Source organism: Pinus tabuliformis, chromosome 7 (assembly GCF_031772625.1).
Source record: "Pinus tabuliformis cultivar Carrire ecotype Pingquan chromosome 7, CPIR1, whole genome shotgun sequence".
NCBI classification, from domain to species: Eukaryota; Viridiplantae; Streptophyta; class Pinopsida; order Pinales; family Pinaceae; genus Pinus; species Pinus tabuliformis.
The window spans coordinates 1,043,651,522-1,043,678,669 of record NC_142293.1 but is presented as its reverse complement, the minus strand read 5'-3'; the positions used below and the strand labels follow the sequence as shown (position 1 = coordinate 1,043,678,669).

At 35.1% G+C, this 27,148-nt stretch overlaps 1 non-coding gene across 1 annotated transcript; it reads right to left on the bottom strand.

Moving 5' to 3' along the window:
- Positions 1 to 14,609: 14,609 nt before the first annotated feature.
- LOC149251244 (U6 spliceosomal RNA) lies at positions 14,610 to 14,712 on the bottom strand. Its single transcript, XR_016267589.1, has one exon. It is a non-coding gene; the product is annotated as a U6 spliceosomal RNA (small nuclear RNA).
- Positions 14,713 to 27,148: the final 12,436 nt, after the last annotated feature.

Here is a 27,148-nt window from a genome sequence, read left to right as displayed (position 1 = left end):
GCAACAACAAATCTGTTAAGCGGACAGTGGAGCAGGGCTTTTACATGCTCCGTACGTAGGTTCTTACCTTCCGTTTTTAAGATCCAACTCTTCCCTAGCAGGTTCGTACACTACTCTGAAAAAAAAGACAAATGGCTACACTCTTTCCCCGGCAACGGCGCCAAAATGTAGAGCTATAAAAAGGGTCTATTTCACCTCTAATTACCTCACATTAATATGCCAATCCGGGAGCGTTTTTTTATTGCAAAGAGTGTCTCAGTCTGAGGCTATCATTTGTCAGAGTAATGCTAGTAGTACAGCGTTTAAAAATATAAGAGTAAACATATGCTTGTCTATAACTAAGCTACTTCAAAAGAATAAATCGCACACTTAGAAAACTAGGCAACTTATCAGTCAAGGGTTCGACAGTGATAACCCATCCCTTTGGAAACTGATGGGAAGGAAATTAGAGAACAGGCCACGGGTCTGGGAGCTAGACAGCAAATGCCAAGGCTCACTACAGCCGTAGATCGTCTCTCACACAAAAACAACAAATGCGAGTAAATGGAACAGCAGATAGAAAAATGGAACAGCAAATAAGAAATCGAACAACAAATCTGGAATGGAACAACAATTCTGAAAAGGAACAGCAGTTAAACAACTAAGTCTCACGAGCAGTAATCAAACTTAATCTACTAACTCAAATGCACTCATCGTAATCAAACAACAATCTTTCACTCTTAAGGCAGATCAAGCAGCACACACTAATGGAACAACACTAATTACTGATAAGTTATGGAACAGCGCTTGGAAATCATATACGCACACAACACGCTTGAATAGTAATCTGATCTAGCATCAATCTTAATTAAAAGGAATACGACTGTGTTTCAAAATAGAACGGCATTACTTCTGAATCCAACAATCGTAAAGAACACAACTTTTAGATGAATTCTGTAACATGAATGTACAGCACAAAAGCTCTGTAACAAAATAGTAACGATATTCGGTCAAGACTAATAATATTCAATCAACTCTGAAAGGAACAGTAATATAATGCAGAGTCAATACAACAGTTCTGTCTGTAAAAATCTTAATGAATTATTCTTAACAGAGCATGTGATGTAAACTTATAAAGCATATCAGATTACCAAATAACGACGATAAGCAAATCACGCAGAAATCAAATCGCAGTAATACAGAAGCAAGTGTCCTTCGGGGCCGGGCCCTTAGCCTCCAAGGGTACATCGCTTTAGGTTAATCCAGACGCAGAGATAAAATAATCACCAAGTTTGTATTAATGCATGAAACAAAAGTACAATGAACCAGTTCTTATCGAGACTCGATGATCAAAGTTTTGATCTTAACAGAAATTACATAAAAGCATAATCCCCCCAAAGCTAACAGTGTTGTCCCTTTATATAAGGGTGACAGCGGAGATGTCTAAGTAACAAGATAGATAAAGCAGCGATCCCTCAGGATCAAAGATCCTGAGGGATTCGCCAAACTGTTAATCCTTAATCATCTCTTTTCTCCTGCGCCGAGCTGGTGTCTTCTCCTCCTTTTCAGGGCCGATTTTCTTTGATCTGCTTAGCCTTGTTTGCACTCGGTCTCCCGTCAAAGGGACAGCAGTTACCTTGTCCTTGTCTTTTTCTTTGGAACAACAACTCCTCGTTTTCACCCTTTCCTGCACGGGAGAATGACAATTATTAGCGGTTAAGTCTTGCATATTAATCTCACATGTTTTGTTATAATTCCTTATTGTTTTCCAAGTTCATGATGCAAAAAGTTTTACAAGTTCTACTGAAAAGCCACTGAAATGATCATAAAAACATACCTTTTTAGTACTCCACAACGGGAGGGCCATTGTAATCAATGTTAATCTCATAATGTTATCAAATGGCTTAGTGGAGAGTACAAATGTCAAAACTATATGTTGATTCCCTTGTTAGAAGAAGTTTTAGATTTGAAACATCATTTCAATTCAATTACTGTGTGCCATATTTACAGGGAACGAAACACGGTTGCAAACCTCCTATCTAAGGTGGGTCTACAACAGGTTGTGGACGGCTAGAGCATAAGAGAAATAGATTTATATTTGATGCATGTGTTGGATCAATCTCCATTTGTGCTTTGGATCCCCATATCCAGTTGCTCCTGTTTTTTGGGATTTTGTATTTTTTCTTGGTGCTCCTTTTCTTTACTCGGTGAATGTAAATAGTGGTATTGCAAGAAACAATTAAAACATGTGTTTTTATTTTCTATGTCGTTTAAAATAATGAAAACATTAGCAACTTAACAGTAACTGGTTCATTTCCTGTTTGGGTTGTTTTCCTCACATATGAGGAAGCCCAAGAAACTGAATTAGTGCTTATTTTTTGCTTACATTAGCATGGGAAAGTATGTGTTTGCTTACTAGCTTAACTTTACACTCTATTTTTGTCGATGAACATACAGTGTACTGAATGCTTCAGTGCATATACTATGTAACTTTTTATTACTTTAATAGAAAGTTCGATTTTTTCTTTGGAAAAAAAAAATATCATTTATTATATAATAATATTTTTCAATATAATATATGATAGAAAATTGAACTTTAAAAATTATATACTTATTATATTATTAAATGATATAATATATTTACACATCATTTATAATATAATAATATTTTTCAATATAATATAAGATAGAAAATTAAACTTTAAAAATTATATGTATATTATATTATTAAAAGATATAATATATTTACACATGGCATTTTGGGATCTACATGCTCATCCAATTAGGAGACCACAATAGACATCTATTTACATATCTTTTTTTTCTCAAATACTCTTTTTGCTAAATTGTTTATAAACTGTTATGGTTCCTTGTATATTTATGTGTATGGACTATCGGTCCTTTTGAAGGTTTTTCTTGTATTTTCACAATGACGCATTAATACTATTTGACTAACGACTAGTTTTTTTTAGTATGAATATTTCCACAACCAATAACTTGATGTAGATCAAAACTTTTGGTGAATTGTGTGTTGTCATTTATTTTCCCTATGGGAAAATAAATGACAACACACAGTTCACCAAAAAAATTTATTTACAATGACTAGTTTCTTGTGCTCACAAGGCATGCTAGTTTTTTTTATTTTTTATGCATACACGTTTAATGTGTCTACAAAATGTACGTTTTTATTTACTTAATAAAAATTATGGTTTTCTTCTACAAATAAAATAAAAGATATAATATTAAAATTTATGTTAATCTTTGTAAATTAACGCAAGTTATAAATTAAATTTTGTTTCATGTAATATTGTAATGGATTTCGAAAAATAAACAAATAAAATAAGATATAGGAATTTTGAAAACTTTTTGATATAATGCATTATAATAAATAAATTTATAGAGTTATTTGCACCTTTCTACTAAAAAGAACAAACTTTCATAGAGTGAAAATGACTCTTCCTTACTTTTTTAATCACCATGTTTAACATGGTTGTCAATTTAGTATGTTGAAGGTTTGAAGACCTTTTAGCTTGCTAGATTTGGTTGCCTTGCATTAAGGAAGGTCAAGTAAGGTATTGATGTGAAGTGAAAGAGGGATGAAAGAAGGATACATGTTCTTGGGTTTAGGTGTAAATCGTCATTCCATTATCAATATGATTAGAATGTCTCAAGTCTCTGTGAAGTTAATAAATGTAAAAGTTATTAAATTAAAATTTAAAATAATAATAATAATTTAAAAAATAAACATAAAATAGTATTATTATGATGGTATTTTTTTGGTTCTTTTAAATGGTAAATCTTAGGCATATTATGGGGAGGCAGGAGCGGGAGGGGTCATTTATTGCCCCAATGAAGAAATAGAGTCGAAATTTGCTTGGGGGCTAGGCAGAGCAACAAAAAATTACGGAAAAGTATTATATTTTTAAAAAGGGTTGAATATTTCAATTTCAAGGGGGATTTGTCAGCGAATAGTCTTTGGCGATTCCATTATAGTTATTCAAAAAGTCCATAAAATCAAAGATCAACCAGAAAAGGACTTTCCTCTGTTGTATTTTTGACTTTTTTACAGCTCCAAAATTTTGAAAACATTGCATTCTACAATATCAAAAGACATAACAATCAAAGTGTTGTTGAACAAGACAACAAGGGAGTAACTCTAGAGCAAGGGATAATTATTCAGGACCAAGGAGACCCATATACCTTACATATTCCATGATTAGTGAATTAAATTTGAATTTGATCAACATGTTCTAAATAAACTCCTTCAGGGATTTGATTAGATTGGAATCAAGGTCTATCAGGACTCTTAATGATAGCATTAATCCCATTATCATGAAGAGACTGGATGGACGACTATTTTGCAAGTTGTATCGCGTTGGTATACCAATCAACTAGGAGAATGACGAAATAGATGCCATGCTTATGGATAGGTGTACTATCTCATGTGCATTTATACTCAACATAAAGGAAGTGTAGAATTGAGCATTGCAAGCTCTGGAGCAGTTAATTTTGCATGATTCCGGTAGTAGGGAGGAAAATTTTACGATGGAAATTTGTGTCAAGAGTGCTTAGGGGAAGGACGGTGAAATTAAATGTGAGGATAAGATGTTGGAGTAGGAAGATCCCGAGTAAAGGGTTATAAGTGGCATATGTTGGTAATGGATTTTTCGTTGATATGTTTTAGAGTTCTAGCGTCCTATAGCATGGAAAATGTAAGTAGGTAGGATCATGGCAAGGATATAAAGGAACAAATGGTTTCAATTATGACAAATTTCTTGGCTCTCATTGCCAATACACGAGAACAAGTAGACATGGTATCCATATCCCAATTCACTCTAGTAACCAGGAAATTGGAGGAGTTGCAAGTAGATGTGGACAATCTCTAGATGACATTGGATAATCTGGAAACAAAGGTTGACAACCTAGTTTTAAAGGTGGATAGTATCGAGTTGATAGTGGAATTGGTGACTTTGCGTATCCTCAAAGAAATATATGGGATTTCTATTAATTCCCCTCATGGAGCACAAATGATATATTGTTGAATGTTAGTTTTGATGTGTTAATTTCAACTTCAGAATTAAAAACAATTGCTTATCATTTGCTTCATGTGCATAGGTTTCCTTTATGGAGTTAGTGAATGACCAGGTAATTTCTGTCAAGTTTTATGTCAAATTCATGAGAAAAAAATATTTAAATCGAGTGTTGAACAACAACAAACAAATGTACAACAAACCATCAAAATGAACACTTAACACGGTGTTTTTATGGAGTTCACCCCTCCTAGGCTACATCTCCTTGGTCCAGCTTCCATGGCTTGGGCCTCTGTATTATCTCAAAATAGAAAAAGTGTTGTTTACAATACTCTACTGCTCCTGAAACCTACTTCAATATGATCAGAACATCAAAATCATCTAGGAATGACTTATTTTTAGCCCAATTTGGTCGAAAATTGCAAAAGTTATGGAAAAAATAGTTTCCCCTAGGAAAACTCCACTAAAAATGGAGAATTCCAGTTACTTCCGCCAATTTTGGAGAAAACCTTGAATTTGTCGAACTGCCAAATTATCTGCCAATTTAATCCCACATTAATTAGTATAAGTATGTGTTTAATGAACAATGATCTTGCAATTAGTGTTAAGCACGCGGTTATGGTTAGCATAAAATGTTGGCAGTTTGCATGGTGTGGTCACATGCGGAGATTACCCAACGGCTAAGCTAATGGTTATGGTTTGCGCTAGCCACCGGTTCTTTGGTAGTGGTCACATGGGAGGGGGCTGGCCCACAAGGCTGGCCCTCTCCTCCCCCAACTACCATATCTTATCACAACAAATACAATTTGAAACCATATACTATTACGTACCAAAGGTGTGGGTGTAGTGGTAATACGTTGTCTTTGTATGGGAGAGGTCATGGGTTTGAATCCGCCGACCTACCATAAAAATTTTCCATAGCGTGCCAATGATGCCCAACCTTTGGGGAGGGACACGTGGCAACCTCTGAGCTTGCCACATGTCTCTTTTTCATTGTTCCTTCCTCCAACCAATAAAATGAAGTCAATTCACCACACTACAGACCAGCTAGATTGTGCCACTTGGTGAGACCCCATTAGCCATTGACCAACCCTTTGACCTACCCAGTCACCTACCATGTCAGTAGTACAGACTGCTAACTGTGCAGTGACTGTACCTTTTTTTTGCAAAATTCTTCTGTTTGGCAAAGCAGACAGAATGTAATATCTTCCTCATATGAGCTTTGTTTTGAGTGAAACGAGTTGCATTGGGATCGTATCACCGAGATGGACGTGGTCATTCAGGTTTTGAGAGATTTTGAGTACTTTGATGTTTGAGCTAAATATTGATCACTTGATCATTCTCCCCACTGTAAGCCTTTTGGACCTGAAAAGATACTATCAATTTTTCGGCAGGTGAGGGTAAAACTCCCTCACCTTCTCAATCTGCATCCATTTGGCTTTAGCAGTATTTTGTCCCTTGAGTCCCACTCCAAGGTATTCAACATTCCCTCACTTTGAAGTTCTGGTTCTTCTGTCAAGTATGAGATCTTGCTAAAGTTCATCAAGATATTCTGGAAAGAAATCATCTATTGATGGTAGTTGAACATGCTCTCCTTGATCGTCAATCAAAGGAGGCTCAAACAATCTCAAATTCTCAACATTAACAACAGAGTATATTTGCATATAAGGAGGAAAATCTAGCTTAAATTCATTGTTACTAATTTTTTCCATAATTTTAAAAGGACTGTAACAGATTGGCTCCAGCATTTTACCTTCCCCTTGAAGTCTCTCTTTGCTACTATATAACCAAACTTCGTCTCCAACTTGAAATTTATGATCTAGTGTTTATCATGCCTTGCCTTGTAGCTGCTTTGACTCTTTTCAAGTTGTTCTTGCATTGTGTGATGTATCAACTAAATTTTCTCAATGAACTTCTTTGCCTTATTGATGTCGCTATGACCATCGATGGTGACATATTTCTCAAAGATGAAGTCCAATGGCGATCTTGGCAAGTACCCAAAACATGCCTCAAATGGTGATGTGTTTGTGGAAGAATGCTTTGTCCTGTTGTATGTAATGCAACTATTCATCCCACAACTTGGGATGTTTGTTCCAATATCCTCTAAGAAGATGAATGACTATCCTATTGGCCACCTCGGTTTTTCCATCTGTTTGCAGATGAAAGGTTGTAATTTTCTTCAGCTTAGTGTCCATCATGTCCCACAAATTTGACCAAAACTTCCCAACAAATTGAGAATCTCGATCACTTACAATGGAAGTAGGAAGACCAAAATGAACCCAAATATTTTGAAAGAAAATATGAGTTGTTTGTTCAACTGTAATTTGATTTTTACATGGTGTTAGAATACACATCTTGTTGAACCTGTCTACAACTACATACAAGTAATCATGACCTTTCCTTGATAATGGAAGACCTCCTACAAAATCCATTGAGATACTCTCCCATGGACGTGAAGGTACCAGAAGTGGAGTGTACAATCCTAGTTTCCTATTGTTATGCTTACTTGTTGCACACAAATAACATCCTCTAATGAAACGAGATACATTATCAAACATGCGTGGCCAATAACAATACCTTTGGAGATTCGCTTTTGTCTTGCATACACCAAAGTGTCCAGCAATCAATGAAGTGTGTGCCTCCCTTATGATATTGTTTCTTTCTCTCTATGGAATACATAACTTGTCCAAGTGATACAAAAAAATTGTTATGTTCATGGTAATCTAACTCTTCAATTTGGTTTCCTTGCCTCAAGCTTTCATACACATCTTGAAAGTCATTATCATATGCATATTGCTCAATGTAGCTTTCATGTAAAACAGAATTGTGCTTGAGTATAATAGATGAATTTACAATAGGCCTATAAGCATATAAGCTACCTTATTGTAGATTCCCTTTTTGTACTTTATAACCAAATAAACTATTGTAGAAATCCCATCCATCTGAAGTGTCATGATTGCTGCAATTTTAACTACGACTGTAAGTACTGCAATGGTTGATGGTCAGTATGGATAATGGTCTCCTTTCCTATCAAGTAGTGTTTCCATTTTTTAACACTTTGTACCATAAAGTTCTTTATCATAAGTGGGATAGTTAGCCACAACACCATTAAAAAATTCAGAATGAAATGAAATGGGCTTACCATGCTGCGTAAGAACTGCTCACATGGCATAATCACTAGCATCCATTTGAATCTCAAATGCCGGTGCTGAACTGATCTTTTGTTTTAAAGAATCAAATGACTTTTGTTGTACATCTCCCCAATGGAAGACTTACTTGACACTATTCAATGCATGTAGTCGTGTTGTAATGGAAGAAAAATTAACAATAAATTTCCTCCAATATTGTGTTTCCCCAAGAAAGCTTCTTACCTTTGTAACTGTATTAGGTTTGGGCCAATTCACAATGAACTCAAACTTACAGTATTCTATCTTCAGCTCACATCCACCAACAATGTGTCCCAAATACACTAAAGAAGTCTTGACAAATTCACACTTTGACATCTTTAAAAACAATTGTTCTTTTCTCAAGACATCAAGTACTTTGTTCACATGCATGACATGTTCATATCTGGATTTGCTAAATATGAGAATATCATCTAAGTAAACAATGACAAAATTATCTAGAAATGGTCTCAATACATCATTCATAACTCTCATGAAATTAGTTGGAGCATTTGTAAGACCAAAAGGCATAACAAGCCACTCATACAATCCTTGTTTAGTTTTAAATGCGGTTTTCGAAATGTCATCTTCAACTATTCTAACTTGATGATAGCCACTTCATAAGTCTAACATAGTGAAATACTTTGCATACCTAAATTGATCAAGCAAATCATCAATTCTTGGGAGTGGATAATGATTCTTTACTGTTATCTTATTCAGTGCACGAAAATCCACACACATGTTCAAAGTCCCGTCCTTCTTTGGCACCAAAACAATGGGTGAACCACATGGTGAACTACATGGGTGCATGGAAATCCACACACATGTTCCAAGTCCCATCCTTCTTTGTTACCAAAACAATGGGTGAACCACATGGTGAACTACATGGGTGTATGATACCTTTGTTCAACAATTCTTGAATTTTCTTCTTGATTTCCATACTCTCCATGATCGACATGCGATACATGCCAATGTTTGGAAGTGGAACATCCTGCTGCAGTTGTATCTCATGTTGAATTCCCCTCTTGGGAGGCAACCCCTTTGGTTCCTGAAACATATCATCATGCTTTCTTACCACATCATACAAATCAGATTATAATTTATCATCACAACCTTCAAAAGATTCATACTCTATATCATTCTTTTTCTTGATCATGAGAGGCACAAAATTTTTACTTGCATTTACTAGTCTCTTCATCTGCCTTTCATTAACCAAATAAATGTTTAACTTTTTGTGATGGGCTCTCACAATATACTCCACTCCATCCTTGAGAAATTGGTATTTGTTCTCATGGAGATAAAATACTGCTTTCCTATTATACAAATATGGGCTCCCCAGAATAATTCCTGAGATGTCAAGTGGAACTACATCTAACTCAACTTCATCAATGAATTTTTTAGTAACGGAAAACCTAAATAAGAATTTCCTTATAACCTATAAATTTGCATTATTGACTATCCAACCCAAGTTATATGGCTTATGATGAGGTACAGTTTCAAGGTTAAGATTTTTGACCAAGTCTTATGAAATTAAGTTCGATTGTGACCCACTATCAAATAATGCATCAATATTTGTATGATTTGAGATTACCCTTACATGGAACAACTATATTATTGATTATTCATTTGGAGTGTTGTTGTGACTATATGAGGAACTAGTGCTTGCTATAGCTTCTTTTCATTTTGTGACCATGGCTGAAATCTTGGTCTCATCACTAGAATCAGATCCAAGATCATGTTGTGTGGTAGTGGTCGTCTTTTGTTTCCCCTTATTGTTTGGTTTCTTAGGCCTTAGTTCAGGATGTAATTTCCAACAATGGGTTTCATCATGCCCCGCTTTGGAACAATGTTGGCATATATTTTTCTCCCCTTCTTTCTTTACACTTGCATTCTTCTTTCCTTTCCATTTTCCACCCTTCTCTTTCTCCTTACCCTTGAATGGCTTCTTCTTACTACCCTCTTCCTAAATGTTCTTTCCTCTTGCTTCAAGGTGCGTGGCTTGCACACATACCTCATCTAAATTGCTTGGATTGAACATAAGGATAGTGTGTTTTAAGTAGGAATGTAAACCCCCAATATATTTCAAGAGAGTATCTTGGGAATTCAAGTCTACACCTAACAACAAAGCCCTTTTCCTAAACTCCTAGGTATAGTCTTGAATTGTTTGGCCCTTGAGTTGCCTAAACTTTTTCCAACTCATAATGGCTTTTTTCATATAGGCTAAAGGATAAAACTTTATTTTAATTGAAGAAACAAATTCAACCCAAGAAATGGATATCTTACCATGAATTCGCATTTCCTCTTGATTCTTTACTTCCCACCAAACTAGTGTTGCTCCTTCTAGCCTCAATGAAGCCAACTGGATTTTTATGTCATCTTCTTGAAGGTTATTAATTTTGCAATAAACCTCCAATTCTTGAATCCAATTGTCTAACATTTCTTCATTCACCTCACCATTGTACATGGAAATTTCAAACTTAATGTCCAATTTGAGTAAAGGAGTTTTTTCGTTTGGGGTTTTTGAATGAGTATGAACAGTTTTTGTGGTGGAAGTGGAAGATGATGTTGTTTGTGATGACGAGGATGATGAAGATGATGAGGAAGATGATGAAGATGGCGGAGATGGAGGAGGCTTTCCTCCATTAACCTTTGAATCCTTCTTTTCATCTTTCTTATCTTCTGAGCTTCCCTCTCCATGTGGGGACTTAGAACTCTCTCCAACCATTCTAGTATTCCTCTCTTCATAAAGGAATCTAACCATGTTAGTTAAATCATAGAAATATTTCTTGAATGCTTCCTCTTTTAAAAGACCTTATATCTCTCTTTCTCCAGATATGATGGCTTTGGATTCGAGCTCAGCTTCTGGTACTACTTGTACCTCCTCAATCTCAATTGAAGGTAAAAATTGAGGTGCTTTAAGTGTAGCTAGGATTGAAACTTTAGGTGGAGATTATGGCCTTGTGGCTCTCCTTCTTCTGGGCATTACCTCAGGATTTGCAACCAATAGTTTCCCTTCCCCTCTCTGTAACTTTAACCTTGTAAGCATCACAAATTTGCAACCATTAAAACCCTACTTGCTCAAAACTCAACCAATCAAGAAAATAACCTTTTCTCTTATACCAAATTGATTTGTTGTTGAATGTTAGTTTTGTTGTGCTAATTTCAACTTCATAATTAAAAACAATTTCTTATCATTTGCTTCATGTGCATAGGTTTCCTTTATGGTGTTTGTGAATGAACAGGTAAATTTTGTCAAGTTTTTATGTCAAATTCATGAGAAAAATAGCATGTAAATCAAGTGTTGAACAACAACAAACAAATGTATAGCAAACCATCAAAATGAACACTTAACATAATGTTTTGATGAAGGAGTTCACCCCTCCTGGGATACATCTCCTTCGTCCAGCTTCCATGGCTTGGGCCTCTGTATTAGCTCAAAATGGAAAAAGTGTTGTTTACAATGATCTATTTCTCTCGAAACTTGCTTCAATGTGCTCAGAACATCAAAATCATCTAGGAGTGACATTTTTTGAGCCCAATTTGATCGAAAATTGCAAAATTTATGGCAAAAACAGTTTCCCTTAGGAAAACTCCACTAAAACTAGAGAACTCCAGTTAATCCCGCCAATTTTAGAGAAAACCCCGAATTTGTTGGACCGCCAAATTATCTGCCAACTTAATCCCTCATTAATTAGTGGAAAAGTATGTGTTTAATTAACACTAATCTTACAGTTATCGCTAGGCACGCGGTTATGGTTAGCATAAAATGTTGGCAGTTTTCATGGTGTAGTCACATGTGGAGATTACCCGACAGTTAAGCTAACAGTTATGGTTTGCGTTGATCATCGGTTCTTTGGTAGTGGTCACATGGGAGGGGGCTGGCCCTCTCCTCCCCCAACCTCCATATCTTATCACAACAAATACAATTTGAAACCATATACTATTAAGAACCAAAGGAGTGGGTGTAGTGGTAAGACGTTGGCTTTGTATGGGCAAGGTCACAAGTTCGACTCTGTCAACCTGCCATAAAAATTTTCCATAGTGAGCTAATGATACCCAACCTTTGGGGAGGGACACGTGTTGGCCTCCGAGCTTGCCACATGTCTCCTCTTCATTTGTCCTTCCTCCAACCAAAAAAATGAAGCCAACTCACCACACTGCAGACCAACCAGATTGTGCCACTTGGTGAGACCCCAACCCTTTGACCTACCCAGTCACCTACGACGTCATCAGTATGGACTGCTGACTGTGCAGTGACTGTACTTTTTTTTGGAAAATTCTTATTAACAAAGCAAACAGAACGCAATATCTTCCTCATACGAGCTTTATTTTGAGTGAAATGAGTTGCATTGGGATCGTAACATCGAGACGGACGCATTCGTTCAAGTTTTGAGCGATTCTGAGCACTTTGATTTTTGAGCTAAATACTCATCACTTGATCAGCAGACAGCACAATAGCGTGATGAGCCTCTGGAACAGGCTATGGATGTGACTCTCCTTCATCAGGTGGAAGCAGTACATGATGGACATGTCGGAAGCCCCAATGTTGATAAGGATGGTAGTGGATAGTTAAAAATGTTTTTAAATGTTTCGTAAGTTTATCGAATATCATGGAGTCTTTTGGATGCTCTACATAATAAATGTAGCAAGAACTATAGTTATAAAAAGGCAAGGTAGAAATAAGATGTTTTTTGAACAATTTGGAATGCTACTAAAGAAGATCAATCTCTGAATATAAAGATACTGGCCCATTTTCCAGTTGGCTTAATATAAAATATTAGTTTCTTTAAAAATATATATTAGTCATATTATAAATGTGTAATATTATTTTGATAAAATTGACATGATTTTGAGTTGTATCAGATTTTTCATGTACTTTTAGTTTACTTTATCATGGATCTATTAAAAATATGAACTTTATGTATTTATTGGATCTTCAATTTAAGTTAGCAATCAATGGCTACCTACACTAGATTCATTTAATAATAATAAAATATGATAAAAAAATCATTTCATTTTTTCCATCCAAATTTATTAACTTGTTTTATTATATTAATTTATAGAAAAAAATATTACAAGACCCACTTTATATCTTACATTTATCCTCATAGATTGATGCTCTAAATAGAGTTCATCTTCAGTAATGATCCAAGAAGAGTCATTCTCAAGCCTAAGGCAAGCACTCAATGGAGAAAATAGTAGGAAAAAAAGCATAGACAAGAGAAATAATAAGTAGCCACTAGCCAAACCTTTTCTTAGCTTGCTAGCAAAAACAAAAGAAGAAGTTATCGAAAAGGAACCATCCAATACTTCTACAGTGAACCAAGTTTGGAAGACTTTGGTGGAATACCCCTTTAATAGGAAAATCAAGAGCATAATGATTATATACATATGACCAACAATGACAAAAACAAATGCAATAACTAAGTGGTGGTGATCGATATCAATCGAACAAACACAAAGAGTTTGTGCATTTATGAGAAGAGTGAGAATAGTACTTCATGTCTGATCCCCTACCCAAAGTGTGGCTTGTGGTTCCTTCCTCCAGAGATGAAATTATGCAATAGCTTCTTTTTAATATCATAGGCTTGCTTTAGAAAACCAACACAATATAATTGTTAATGATATAAAGTTCACTCCATCCATATTTTCTATTTCTAAATGTAAAACATGTTATATGGTTTTCTTTTTTGTGACTTTCCTTAAATGGGTGCCTCTCCTTTTTAAACGGGACTTTTTTTTTAATGTTGAAATATTGTATTTTGTCAATTTATTAATTTAGACTTTGCATTATGATTCACTGCAACAAGAAAAGTTTAAATTTCTTGGTATTGAATTTCATGACAGTTGGAATGGTTTTAGAGTAATTCAACATTTGAACACCATTTCCAAGGAAACCTATAATATGTATATTGTGAAGAAAATTTAATTATTTTGTATAGTTGTTGCCTCTTAACTTTGATAGTTGTGAAGACACTAGCCATAGCATGTCGACCCAAGTTTTCATTTTCATTCAACTAATTTAATGATCTATGTTTTGTTATAATATTATTGATGAATTGTTTAGTTCCTCTTTCAATGAATTTGAATCTTATCCATAGTCACTCTTAAAAAGAATATTCAAATGCTTGATATTGGTGATAGTATAATTTGCAGTAACATTATGATGTTAATTTAAATTTTGATTTTTTCAAATAATTATTCTTAGTCATAACATAAATTTCTAATATTGTTTAATAAAATTGCATGATTTCCAGTTGAAGTCTATTGGAATTTTCATATATTTTCTATTTTTTTTGTAAGCTTGGTGGGACTACATCTTCGTCGTGTCCAATATATCACCCCGATCGGGGAGGGGAATTGAACCAGTGACTTCACATCAAGGAGTGCCTTAACAGAGCACCCAATCATTGTCTATCCAAGACCCCGTGGACATAAAAATTTGGACCATTTCCCAATTTGTGTGTGTCATCCTTGCGCAGGGGCCATGCTAATCTTCTCTATATCATTCCAATTTTATCAGATATCTCTAAAGAGACCATATATTTTGAAATAATATTATGATGTATTTACTAAAAAAATTAGTTGAATTTGAGATCTAATTTTATAATAAGTGAGTACCTACATTTAATACATTTAATAATCCTATAAACAAATAATAGAGAATATGATAAAAATAAAAGTTTTATTTCTTTCTCTCCAAAATTTTGAACTCTTATTTTATTATTTCTTTTACAAGATCGATTTTAGAAATCAAATTTCTCCTTATTAGTAGGATAACATAACAACATTTTGGTTTCTCAAAGTCACCCTAATTAGTTAGGTTGGGATTATTTTGATTTTAGATTTCATTGTGGTGGGTTGGGAAATAAGTTATAAGAAAGAGTTCACCCCTAGCATAAACTACTTTTATACTATCATCATTCAACAAAAGAAAAACTAGAGAGCTTATTTATAGTTATTTTAAAATGGAGATTTAAGAACTTGTCTAGACATTGAATTGTAAACCAGACGGGTTGAAAAAAAATATACTATCAATCTACTAGCCACAACCAACAACTTGGCCACGAAGTTATTTTGTAATAAACTATTTCCAGATCTACATAACTCTACAATTTTTCATGTGTTGTTTTTTCCTCTATATTGTTTTGTGTTTAGTTGTCAAGCTTTGGTTTTCTTGTCCCCTATTCAACACACTTAAATGAACGTGGTCTATCCTAACTATCTATTTTGTACAAGAAACAATATTCCTTATTTTCACAACAAAAAATACAAAAGTAGCACATATCTTCACTTAATCCTCATTTGGGACAGAATATAAAGGTTGAACTAAGTGTATATAATTTATCCTCAAAAAAATGGTAGTTACTTGTGGTTGGTATTTAGTATTATTAGTTTCATGAGTTTTATTTATTAAGCTAGGAGCAAGCCAAGGTCTATTTGAATACATTGTCCTAATAGAAAACTTGTCCTACATTTGCTTTCGTGCATGAATATCACTTAAATTGGTTTCTTTCTTTCTTGACATTTTATATAGATGGATTAAGCTTAATTTTTACTATATCAATATGTTTCATATTGAATGTCAATGGCCTCCCTCAAATTTATTTTCTTTTGCTTCATCTTACTTGAGTTTTCTCTTACCAAAAAGAGAGTCTAAAACTATTTTCTTTAAAGCATAACAATGAGGTTGGTTCAATTATATATATATATACATATATACACACACTTCAATGTAGGTTTGATCTCGAAATGAGAAAATTCTTTTATTTTGTGATGTAGTAAAATCTAGATTTCATATTTATCATCATTTTAATCGTGATGCAAATAATTTAATGGGGATTTAAAGGATTTGGTGCAAGAGAATTCTAGTCAAGTAAGGGAGAGAGGCAATGGAAAATAGTGACATACTCTTGCCATAGACATAAGAGTTGTCAAACAAGCTATCACAGACACAAACACAAATCAGGGAACTTTGTCAAACATGCATGAAATTCTCAAATCCATTTAGTCTCACTTGTCTTCGGGTATGGTCATCTCTATAATTTAAACCAAAATGTTATTAAAAAAATTAAAGACTTGAAATTAAAAGAAAAACAACAAAAGTAAAAGGAATTTTCCCATCAAAATAGAAAAAGTGTAACCTCTTATAAAGCCCAAAAGTGAGTAGCAATTTCTCATTTCTTTGAACCCCCACATAATACACACTTTGATAGGGAAACAATTTTTTTTTTCTTCTAACAACAAGAGCATCATTACCCCTTATTATATTGTACTTGGATCTAGCAAAATGCTTACTATCCATGAACCCTTTTTCAAGTTTTGAATAAGAATCAAAGTTGAACCCAAACCATTTATTTTTTTAAATAAGAATCCATACAGGTGAGGATGGTTTTAGATAGAGGAGGAATGACCTGTTATAGAGTTTTGTGAACCCAACATTTCGGACTGCCAAGTGAGTCCATCATCAAGGGATGTGACAATAGATATTCTTCAACCTTAATGATTTATCCATGAGCTATGTTTAGGGTATATATATAGGTTATTAAGGAATGATGTGAGAAATTAGGTCGGCCATTTTTTATTTTATTTCATATAATTTTAGCTCTGGATAATCTTAATTTCTTGAAATCTAATGCGATGTCCATCATATCCCTTCCATGGTAGGACTTGATGTTGTTAAATAATGAATCCATACAGGTGAGGATGGTTTTAGATAGAGGAGGAATGACCTGTTATAGAGTTTTTTGAACCCAACATTTCGGACTGCCAAGTGAGTCCATCATCAGGGGAGGCGACTTCAATAAATGTTTTCCCAAACTCCATGATGGGATTAATCTAGCACAATGTGGCTTGAAGTTATTGATATAATCAATTCATAAAACCAAATCCTTTGATTCATTTCTTCTTAATTTTCTTAAATCATTTACTATGTTGATATCCATATTTGTCTTAATGTCTTCTTCTTCACGCCAAGCTTATTTTTTTCCAAATCCATTTTCACTTGCAACTTCAATGTCATTCTTCATATGCATCTATTTGTGCAGTGTTGTTTTATTTATATCTTTTTATTTATCTTTATTTTTTTAGGTAGTTTCTAATCATGGATGGTACCAAATAGAAGGATTTTTATTGATGCACAAAAATATGAAAGATCATTTTCAAAGATTGTTTATGGAACCTATTCAATGGACCCTAGTCAATTAATTAGCCATGAACCATCCAATAAATGTTTATTATCTTCAAACAATATATCATCCTAATTCACTTCAACATTCCCTTCCCATATATATATATATATAGATATTGAGAGAGAGAGAGAGAGCATACCCCCAAAGTGGGGGAAGGGAACACCAAAGTAAATATAAATAGTTGTGTTGATTTTAATCCATACGAATTAAAATAGTTATCCTAATCTTCTCTTATTTTTTAACAATCATAACCCTCTAGCATTTATTAATCATCCAAAAATTGTCTAGGATGTGCCTAAATTTTAGTAAAGAAAACTATGTAATCCCAAACAAATGAATCCTTGAACAAATCAAGCTTGGAATTGAATGGTGTATAAGATATCATAGCTTTAACTATTAAAAATATGGCATCCCCAAATTTGGGGAAAGGGAACACTGAAGTGAATCTAAATAGTTGTGTTGATCCAAAATCACGCGAATTAAAATCATTCTCTTTATCTTCTCTCATTTCTTAACAACCATAACCCTCTAGCATTTCTTAATCATCCAAAAATTCTCTATGATGTGCATAAATTTTAATAGAGGAAACTAGGTAATCCCAAACAAATGAATCCTTCAATAAATCAAGCTTGGAATTGGATGGTGTATAAGATATCATAGTTTTGACTACTAAAAAATATGACATCAAACAAATACTCATCCGATACAAATTATGAGTTGAATGTAACATTCTTGGCTAAATCATAAAACAACACGAGTGTCCAATGAGAAATGATAATATTTTAGAATTCCTTGAGAACAATCATTTTACAAAGTTTTGATACCAAAACTAATATTTGATTCAAACAACATGCAACCAACTGCAACTATTGAAGTCTTATTCCTAATGATTATAATGATTACAACCATCATGATGATAGCATAAAACTCACAAAAAAACATGTGGGTAGGAAGTATATACCTCATACTAAACTTTACTAAACTTTGTATCAGAGGTTGATGAGCATAAATTTAGTCCAATGGCATATTTTGCAACATGACAACCATGAATTTTAGAATCCATGTATGATTGGAAGACATTTAATTTTTAGTATATCTTTTCTTTCTTAGTGGGAACAAAAAATGTTGAGATATAGAGCTAAACAAAATAAGATAATAAAGGGGAAAGATGGATAGTTTTGAATCTCTAAAATATATTGAACATACCCAAAGTTTGTTCTTATAAAACACATTATTATTTTCAGTTTCTTTCACAGGCTCGTTAATGTAAGCGGTAGACTTGGGAAAAAATGGTGGGATGTGTTCTTTCGCTCTATCCATATGAGAAAAATTCGATAGTAGGGTTTCCTGGGCACCAGATCGATTCAACCACCAACCACTCAGCCTGTTCGGTGGTGGAAAGCCGTGAACCAAGACCACTTGAAGCAGTGAGGGTCCTTCCCAAACATTAAGAAGAAACAGATCATACCATATCATTTCGTGGGGCCTGGCCAATAATCTGTCAGCAAGAAGTAAACAACAGGGAGCCATTTGTGGAATGTTATAAGAGAAAAATTGTCCACTTGTGTATTGGCAGTGGGCCAATTTTGAAGCTACTTTTTGGATTCATCTTTAAATAGTGGATTTTGAAATCTCAAAATGGAAAAAAATTCAATAATAAATGTTAAAAATGGCAAGGAAATCTCAGATTTTGTGGAAACAAATCATTGGGCCAAGTCAAAATTTCTTCAACTAACAAAATAGGAAAGTGGATTTGTGTAAATGCAAAACAATATCAAGGCATTTTAAAACGCAGGTTTGCTCGTTTTAAATGGGAACAAAGAATAAGAAAACAATCCCAGAGAAAAAAACAAAATAAGAGCAGTGAAAATAAAGAAGAGTCAATCACTGACAGTCCCACATCTACACCTCTTACTTGGTCATCAGATCTATATGTCCAAGAACTGATGAAGTCTCGGGCAAGGCTAGAAATTTTGGAAGCCAAAGAATAGGAAAGGGACCACAAACTTTCAAATATCACACTTGCAAATCAATGTTTAATGGAAGGTAATAGAATTTTAAAAGAGCAAGTAACAATGTTACAAGATGACTTAGAGGCAGGAAAATGAGAATGGAAAAACACGAAGGTAGCATGGAAAACCACGAATGAATCAATGACAGCAAAAAAGGATGTGATAAGCTCTAAAACAACTCAGGTAGATACACAAATAGTTCAGCAAGCAGTCTTTTCCGAAAATAAGACAAACGCAAACAAGAGGACATACACTCCAAAAGAAATCAAAACTAGATTTGAGGACACTAGTGGCTATAGGATAGAGGGAAAAGAAGATGTAAGTTCTCGTAGAGCACAGGAAAGAGAACACAAATATATATATATATATATAGAGAAACAAACTTTATTATCGGGGGAATAAGAGACTATGGAAAGAATAAAAGAACTTTCAATTTGACAAGGGACTTTTTGAAAGAGAAATCACAATGGAGGGGGCAAATATTCCAACCAAGGAGGGTGGGAAAGATATGTGAAGAGAGGCCTCGACCCACAAAATCATGGCAATTGTTCAAGACAAACACCATCTCTTAAGCAAAAAGAAACTCTTGAAAAGCTCTCACTTCTTCCTAGATGAAGATTTAACTAGCAAACAACAAGAAGAGAGAAGAGAAGAAGTGGATAAAGTTAGAGAAGCAAGAAATGAAGGGAAAAGAGCATGGTTATACAATGGTAAAGCGGTTATTGCAGTGTTTGGGCCTCATGGAAAAATAGGGCAACAAGATGACAGTAAAGAAAAAATAGGTAATTCTATAATAGGGATGAAAACAACAAGATCAACATGGATGAAAAGGGGTGAAGACTCAAATTTGAGTTTTGTGTGCGAAACAGTGTAGTGATCAAATCCTACCCAGGTCTACCTAAGTCTACTTTGTTGGAACTGTAGAGGTTACCCTCGAAGGAGGGGACCTAGGATAAGGCCTATTGCAAAAGGTAGAGACATAATTTGTCTCACATAAACTCATGAACATGATGGTTGCAAAACTCCTATGTTTGACGGTTATTTGAAGTTAGCAGTTTGGAACGAGGAAGCAGAAAATGACAAAGGGTATGGAAGAATATTGGTTTTAGTGAATGAAAAAGAAGGTCATCACATTCATTTAGTGAAAGAGGATACAAATAAACAACATTTATGGTTCAAAATAACACAAAATGAGAACAACATAAGAATTGCAACATGCTATTTTGTGCCTCAAGTATCAAAAACTTACAAAAATAGGGGTTGGACAGCAAAGATCCATATGTAACTTTAAAGCAAGATATTTCCACATATTCTTAGTAGGGAGAATTTATTTTAGTGGGATATTTCAATGCTATAACAACAAATCATGGAAATATTCAACAACGTCATTCGATAATGATTCCCAAGAGATTGGAAAACTAGTCTAGCAATACCCCTTTTTTAAAGTGGAGACATTAATAATCCTTCCAACTATAGAACCATCATGATCAATCCTTTGTTTGCAAATCTTTTTAGTAACATGGTAGAAAATAGAATTAGTAAGTGAGCAGAAGTAAAATAAAAGAGAGAAAAATGGCAAGCGAGTTTTAGGCCAAAGCATTCTACAGTAGATCATGGTATCACGCTGAGACACATTATTGAAAAGGTTTGGGGGGACAAAGAAGAAGTATTTTGTTGCTTTGTTGACTTCAAAAAGGCATTTGACACAGTCCTTAGAGATAAGTTTGGCATAGAATGGAATAACTTGAAATTCCTTTGCAATGTAAAGTTGTTGTCCATAGGCTTTATGAAAAGGTGAAAGTCAAAATTAGAACTTCAGTAGGCATTTCAGAAAGTTTTAGGAGTGACATCGGAGTCAAGTAGGGTTTCCCTTTATCCCCTACCTTTTTTGGTTTATATATTGACAAATTGGAAGAGTGGCTAAATCTGCAAGGTGAGGATTGAGTTCGGTTGGGGGAGTTTGTGATAAAGCTTCTTTTATATGTTGATGATCTTGTATTGATTGCTAAATTGGCCCATGGATTGCAAATGCGCTTATATGCCCTTGAGAGTTTTGTAAAGCAGTGGGGATGCAATTCAATACGAGTAAGACCAAAATAATGATTTTCTCTAATAAAAGGAAACAAAGCTAGCATACGTTCTTCTTTGAAGGCAACATTCTTGAAGAAGTAAATGAATACAAGTACCTCAGGATCAATTTCAATAACAAGCTTAATTGGGAGGACTACAGAAAGAAGAGAATTTTAGGAGGGTGGAAAAAATCATATGCACTTCAAAACATATGTAAAGAGGCAGAGTTATGGGATTGGAAAACGATTAAAGTGCTTTTTGGACTCCTAGTTTGTCCAATGATATTATATGGGTGTGAACAATGGGCTAACAGCATCCCTATTTCAAAATGGAAACAAATGAGAAAATCCAAAAACATTTGATCATGAGCAAGTTCAAATTAAAAAGTTTGGTTCCTTATGAGATAATGTTGAGTGAAATAGGAGAAGCTCCCATTGAAGCAATTGCTATGATGCATCTTATAAGGTATCTAAAAAGAATTGAGCAAATGGGAGTAGGTACATGGTCGAAAGTTATCTTCAATGAAGGCATGAGTGAAAAAAAAAAATCATGGATGAGACAAAACAACAAATGGATGAAAAAATGGAATATTTACCTCAATACATACCCCACAAATAGCAAGGAGTTAAATAATTTTGTTATGGAAAAGTTTCGTCAGCGTATATGGGGAAAAGCGTTGGGTATAAAGAAGAAGTACTATGTTTAGGAATTCAATCCCACTTATGATCTCAATCAAAGAGAGTGCATTGGAGGCAGCATTCCATGGAGAGATGATGAAACAAGGAAGAAGACTCAAGAAAACCCCTAAATCACCCCGCGGATCCCCTTTAAACTATAACTCGACTATTTTTCTTTTTTTTTCCGAAATACACTAAAAAACAAGCCAAAACAATAAAATTTTACCTTTTGATATTGGCGCACTTATCGTACACCAGAAGTCAATGCATTGATCCTTGGTGACCGTTGATCTAGATCTGTGAGATTCGACGATCGTCGGAGATTTCGGGTGGGACAATATACCGGGGGTTAACCGCCTGATAAAGTGGTTTTCTTCCCCACCTCCTTTGCTACGTGTCGAAGGGTGAATGGGATCGGGTGCCAACCCTTCCAAACAACTTACCACCTTTGATGTGCCTAAAATACCACTCTTGTAGCGAAACTACTTCACGATCCAACGGTTGCGATATATCGTGATCTAGAGGCCACAATCTAATTGACCAATCGCAATGCCCACTATCTAGACTTCTTCCACTTCAAAGCTGTGATGCGGTAGCCCTTCGCGGACCCGATAGATTATCACCCCTTCTATATAACATTTCGAATTCGGTTGTATCGCAATGTCAGAATTCAACGATTAAACAAGTCAGTTCCTCTCCACTAAAGCAATGTGATTTGAGGTCCACGGACCCAATAACATTAAAAACCTTCGTCCATAATATTTGAAGTCAAGATTCCAAAATCTGAATGTGTTTTGCGTCAATTCTTAGTGTAATTTGGGTTTTCCGCTTGCGGGACCAAAACGATATAATAAACTCGTCGATTATTCTTTTAACTCAGTGTTATTTATTGTAAAGCGGAAAAAAAGAGCAAGCGTCAATATCATCCGAATACAAAGAAAACAAGCACTCGAGGATCTCTACGGGTTGTATATATAATCATGCGCACAACACCAATTTATTCATAATAAAAGAGTTACAGAGTCTCGGCCTTGGGCCTGATTACACAAATAAAGACCTCTGTCTCAAAATACAATCCACACACTATTTTTCTCTCACTCCACTAAATCCACTCCTCAATCCTCTCTGTTTTCATTACATTTTTCCTCCCTTTTATAAATCGGATATCACTCTAACTGTGTCTAACAAATCAATCCCTATTTTTAATAAATCTAACAGAAAATATTCTAATTCCTAGCTCTATCTCACACCTATGCTAAAAACTCATATTTGAGCCTAAAATAAGACAATTTCTAACTTATTATAATAATGAAATACAACTGATGGGGAAAAGATTTTGGGGTGAACCAAAATCCAATATTCCCAATAAATCCCCTCGAGGCTTGGCAACTAGTGGAACGAAATCCTCCACAACGGCCTTGTCCTTGGCTGAAATCCTTTAAAAAAAAAAACTTCTATGGCATTAGCAAGAGCCTCATATTCAATCTCCTCATTGGCAATTTCGCACTACCCATCATCGGAATCCTTCAAGGCACCTTCTTCAACATCTGTGTAAACTTTAGTTCCAATGTGCATGTGAGAATCACTCTTCACCATCTCCATGTAGTAATCTGGAGGCCTAAGAAAAGGGAAACCCCCGGGCTGCAATTTATCAGAGGCCTCCCGAGTCCCCTCTAATGCCGGTGTGTAGAAGGTCATCTCGCGCGTTCGGTCAATACAGTCGCTCGACCGTCTCCATGCCCGTGTCCTCAATGTCAATCACAAAATTGCCGGAAGAGCTTGACAAATAAAATAAAACATACATAGACATAAATTCACAATGACACATTTTCATTATTTACAAACTCAAATTACAATTTAAGGCATCTCAGCCTTAACCAATAATTCTCCAGCAACTACATTTTTCCCTCTCTCACACGCACAGGTTTTTCTCCTTGTTTTCCCCTTCACTAATGAAATCTTAATATTTTATTATACATACATTCGATTTTAACTGAATTTTTAACTAAAACATTAACTGAATTCGGTTCATGGTTGGCCTGGTTGTCCACATGTCTTCTTTATCTAATTTTTTTCCATTAAGGTGCTCAGGTGCTCCTACATCAGACTCCCGAGGTACAAAATTTATGACCTCCTGGTCATATGCATTTCCTTGTCCTTAGGAATTCTACCCACTGTTTCACTTCGTCAGTGGAACTACCTTCATGATCTTCTGTAAGCTGCAACCAAACCTCTACAATAGCAAGTCCTCCCTGCTACCAGATACCTTGCCAAGCTTCTCTCATGAGCTTAGTCTTTCAGCATCTCTCTAGTTCTGTCCTCTCGAACCAATTGTGCACTCTTGCTCTAGGTTTGTTGCAATCTTCTCACCTTCACAAAATAAAATAAAAAATTACAAGCTTACAAATCTTCAACAAAATTGTACCACTTCTTTCTTCGCATGCAAAAACTCCTTTCCGCAAGAAATATTTTACCGCTCTGATACCACTTGATGGGGACGAGATTTTGGGGTGAAACAAAATCCCATCTTCCCAATAAATCCCCTCGAGGCTTGGCAACTAGTGGAACGAAATCCTCCACGACGGCCTCGTCCTTGGCTAAAATCCTTCAAAAAAAAAACTTCTTTGGCATTAGCAAGAGCCTCAGATTCAATCTCCTCATTGGCAATTTCTCGCTGCCCATCATCGGAATCCTTCAAGGCACCTTCTTCAGCATCTGTGTAAACTTCAGTTCCAATGCGCATGTGAGAATCACTCTTCACCATCTTCGCGTAGTAATCCGAAGGCCTAAGAAAAGGGAAACCCCAGGGCCTGCAATTTATCAGAGGCCTCCCGAGTCCCCTTTAATGCCTATGTAGAAGGCCATCTCGCGCATTTGGTCAATGTAGTTGCTCGACCATCTCCATGCCCACATCCTCGATGTCAATCACAAAATTTCCGGAAGAGCCTGACAAAAAAAATAAAACATACACAAACATAAATTCACAATGACACATTTTCATTATTTACAAACTCAGATTACAATTTAAGGCATCTCAGCCTTAACCAAGAATTCTCCAGCAACTACATTTTTCCCTCTCTCACACGCATAGGATTTTCTCCTTGTTTTCCCCTTCACTATTGAAATCTTAATATCTTATTATACATACATTCAATTTTAACTGAAATTAGTTCTTTAATTGAATTCGGTTCATGGTTGGCCTGGTTGTCCATGTGGTTGTCCACGTGTCTTCTTTCTCTAATTTTTTTTCCACTAAGGCGCTTAGATGCCTCCGCATCAACAACTCATTTCTTGAGAGATCAAACCCTCTCAGTAAAACTGCCTTTTGACCAATCAGGTCAATGAAATTCAATTTTTTTAGCCACAACATGTGAACAAACATTCACATTGTTGGCTAAGTCTAGATGCTCCTGCATTAGACTCTCGGGGAAGAAAAGAATCGTCCTTCAAACTTTCAGGACTTACTCCATACTTCTACAATTTTGCTGTTGTCAACTAGCTATCATCCTCCACTTCTTGTCCTTTCCATTTGACTAAATATTGGAAATAAGTCTATCCTCTGGTTCTTTTGGATACTCTCTTCTCCAAAATAGCTTCCACTTCTTTCTTAGTTGTCTTTGGCATTTGTTCTTCCTAGTTCACAGTTTGAACTTCATCTCCTGTAGTTTCCTCTTGTAGCTCTGTCTCTGCCTCTTTGTATGGATACAAATATGCAACATTGAAAATAGGTGATATTCCAATCCCTTCTGGCAACTCAATTTCATAAGCACTACTTGAAAACTTTCTTTTAATTCTACATGGTCCTATCTTCTTCATTTTCAGTTTATTGTAAGTCGTAGCAGGAAATTTTTATTTTCTCAATACACCATAACTAAATCTCCCACTTGGAATTCTTTCTCTTTTCTTTTCATATCTACCCTCTATTTGTATTTGATGTTGCTTTCCTACAATCTGTCTTTGACTTATTCCTGTAGTCTCTGCATCTGTTCTGCAAACTCTTCAACTTTTACACTTCTGGTCGCTTGCTTTCCCAAATGCCTGAGCTCATACACACCTCTTGGATTCATTCCAAAAACAATATGAAATGGACTCATTCCAGTACTTCAGTTTGGAGTATCATTATAAGCAAACCCAGCTTGAGCTAGTGCTAAATCCCACTGTTTAGGATTTTGATACACAAAACTTCTCAATATATTTCTCAGGCTCCTGTTTACTACTTCGGTCTGTCCATCTATTTGAGGATGTTATTCTGAACTAAAACTGAGGTTAGCTCCCAGTTTATTCCAAATAGTTCTCCAGAAATTACCTACAAACTTTGTATCTCTATCAGACACAATACTTACAGGTAACCCATGTAATCTTACAATTTCTGAAAATAATAAATTAGCTATGTGTGTTGAATCACTAGTCTTCCTACATGCAATGAAATGTGCCATTTTGGAAAATATATCTACTACAACATAAAAGGAATCATTCCCTCTCTGAGTTTTTGGTAATCCCAAAACAAAATCCATGCTAACTGCATCCCACGGTCGATCGCATATTGGCAATGGCTGAAATAATCCTGCATTCTGACTCCTTCCTTTTGCATGCTGACATATCCTACATTTCTCAACAAACTTCTTAACATCAGTTTACTTTTTTGGCCAATAATAAAAATCATTCACCTAAGCAAAGGTTTTATCTTGTCCAAAGTAACCAGATAATCCTCCATTATGTTTCTCCTTTATTATGTTTTCCCTCATAGAACATTTGGGAATACACAACTTGTTGCTTTTAAACAATAGGCCTCCTTGAATGAGATAGTCTAACCACTGAATTCTGTTATGACTCATTGGATTCTGAACTGTTGTATAGATATCTTTGAAATCCGCATCAGCCTTGTACATTTCAATCATTTCCTCAAATCCTACAACACCCACTTTGAATTCTTGCACAATAAAACTTACCCTACTCAATGCATCTGCTACTTTATTTGACTTACCACTCTTGTGCTTTATTACAAAAGTAAAGCTTTGCAGAAAT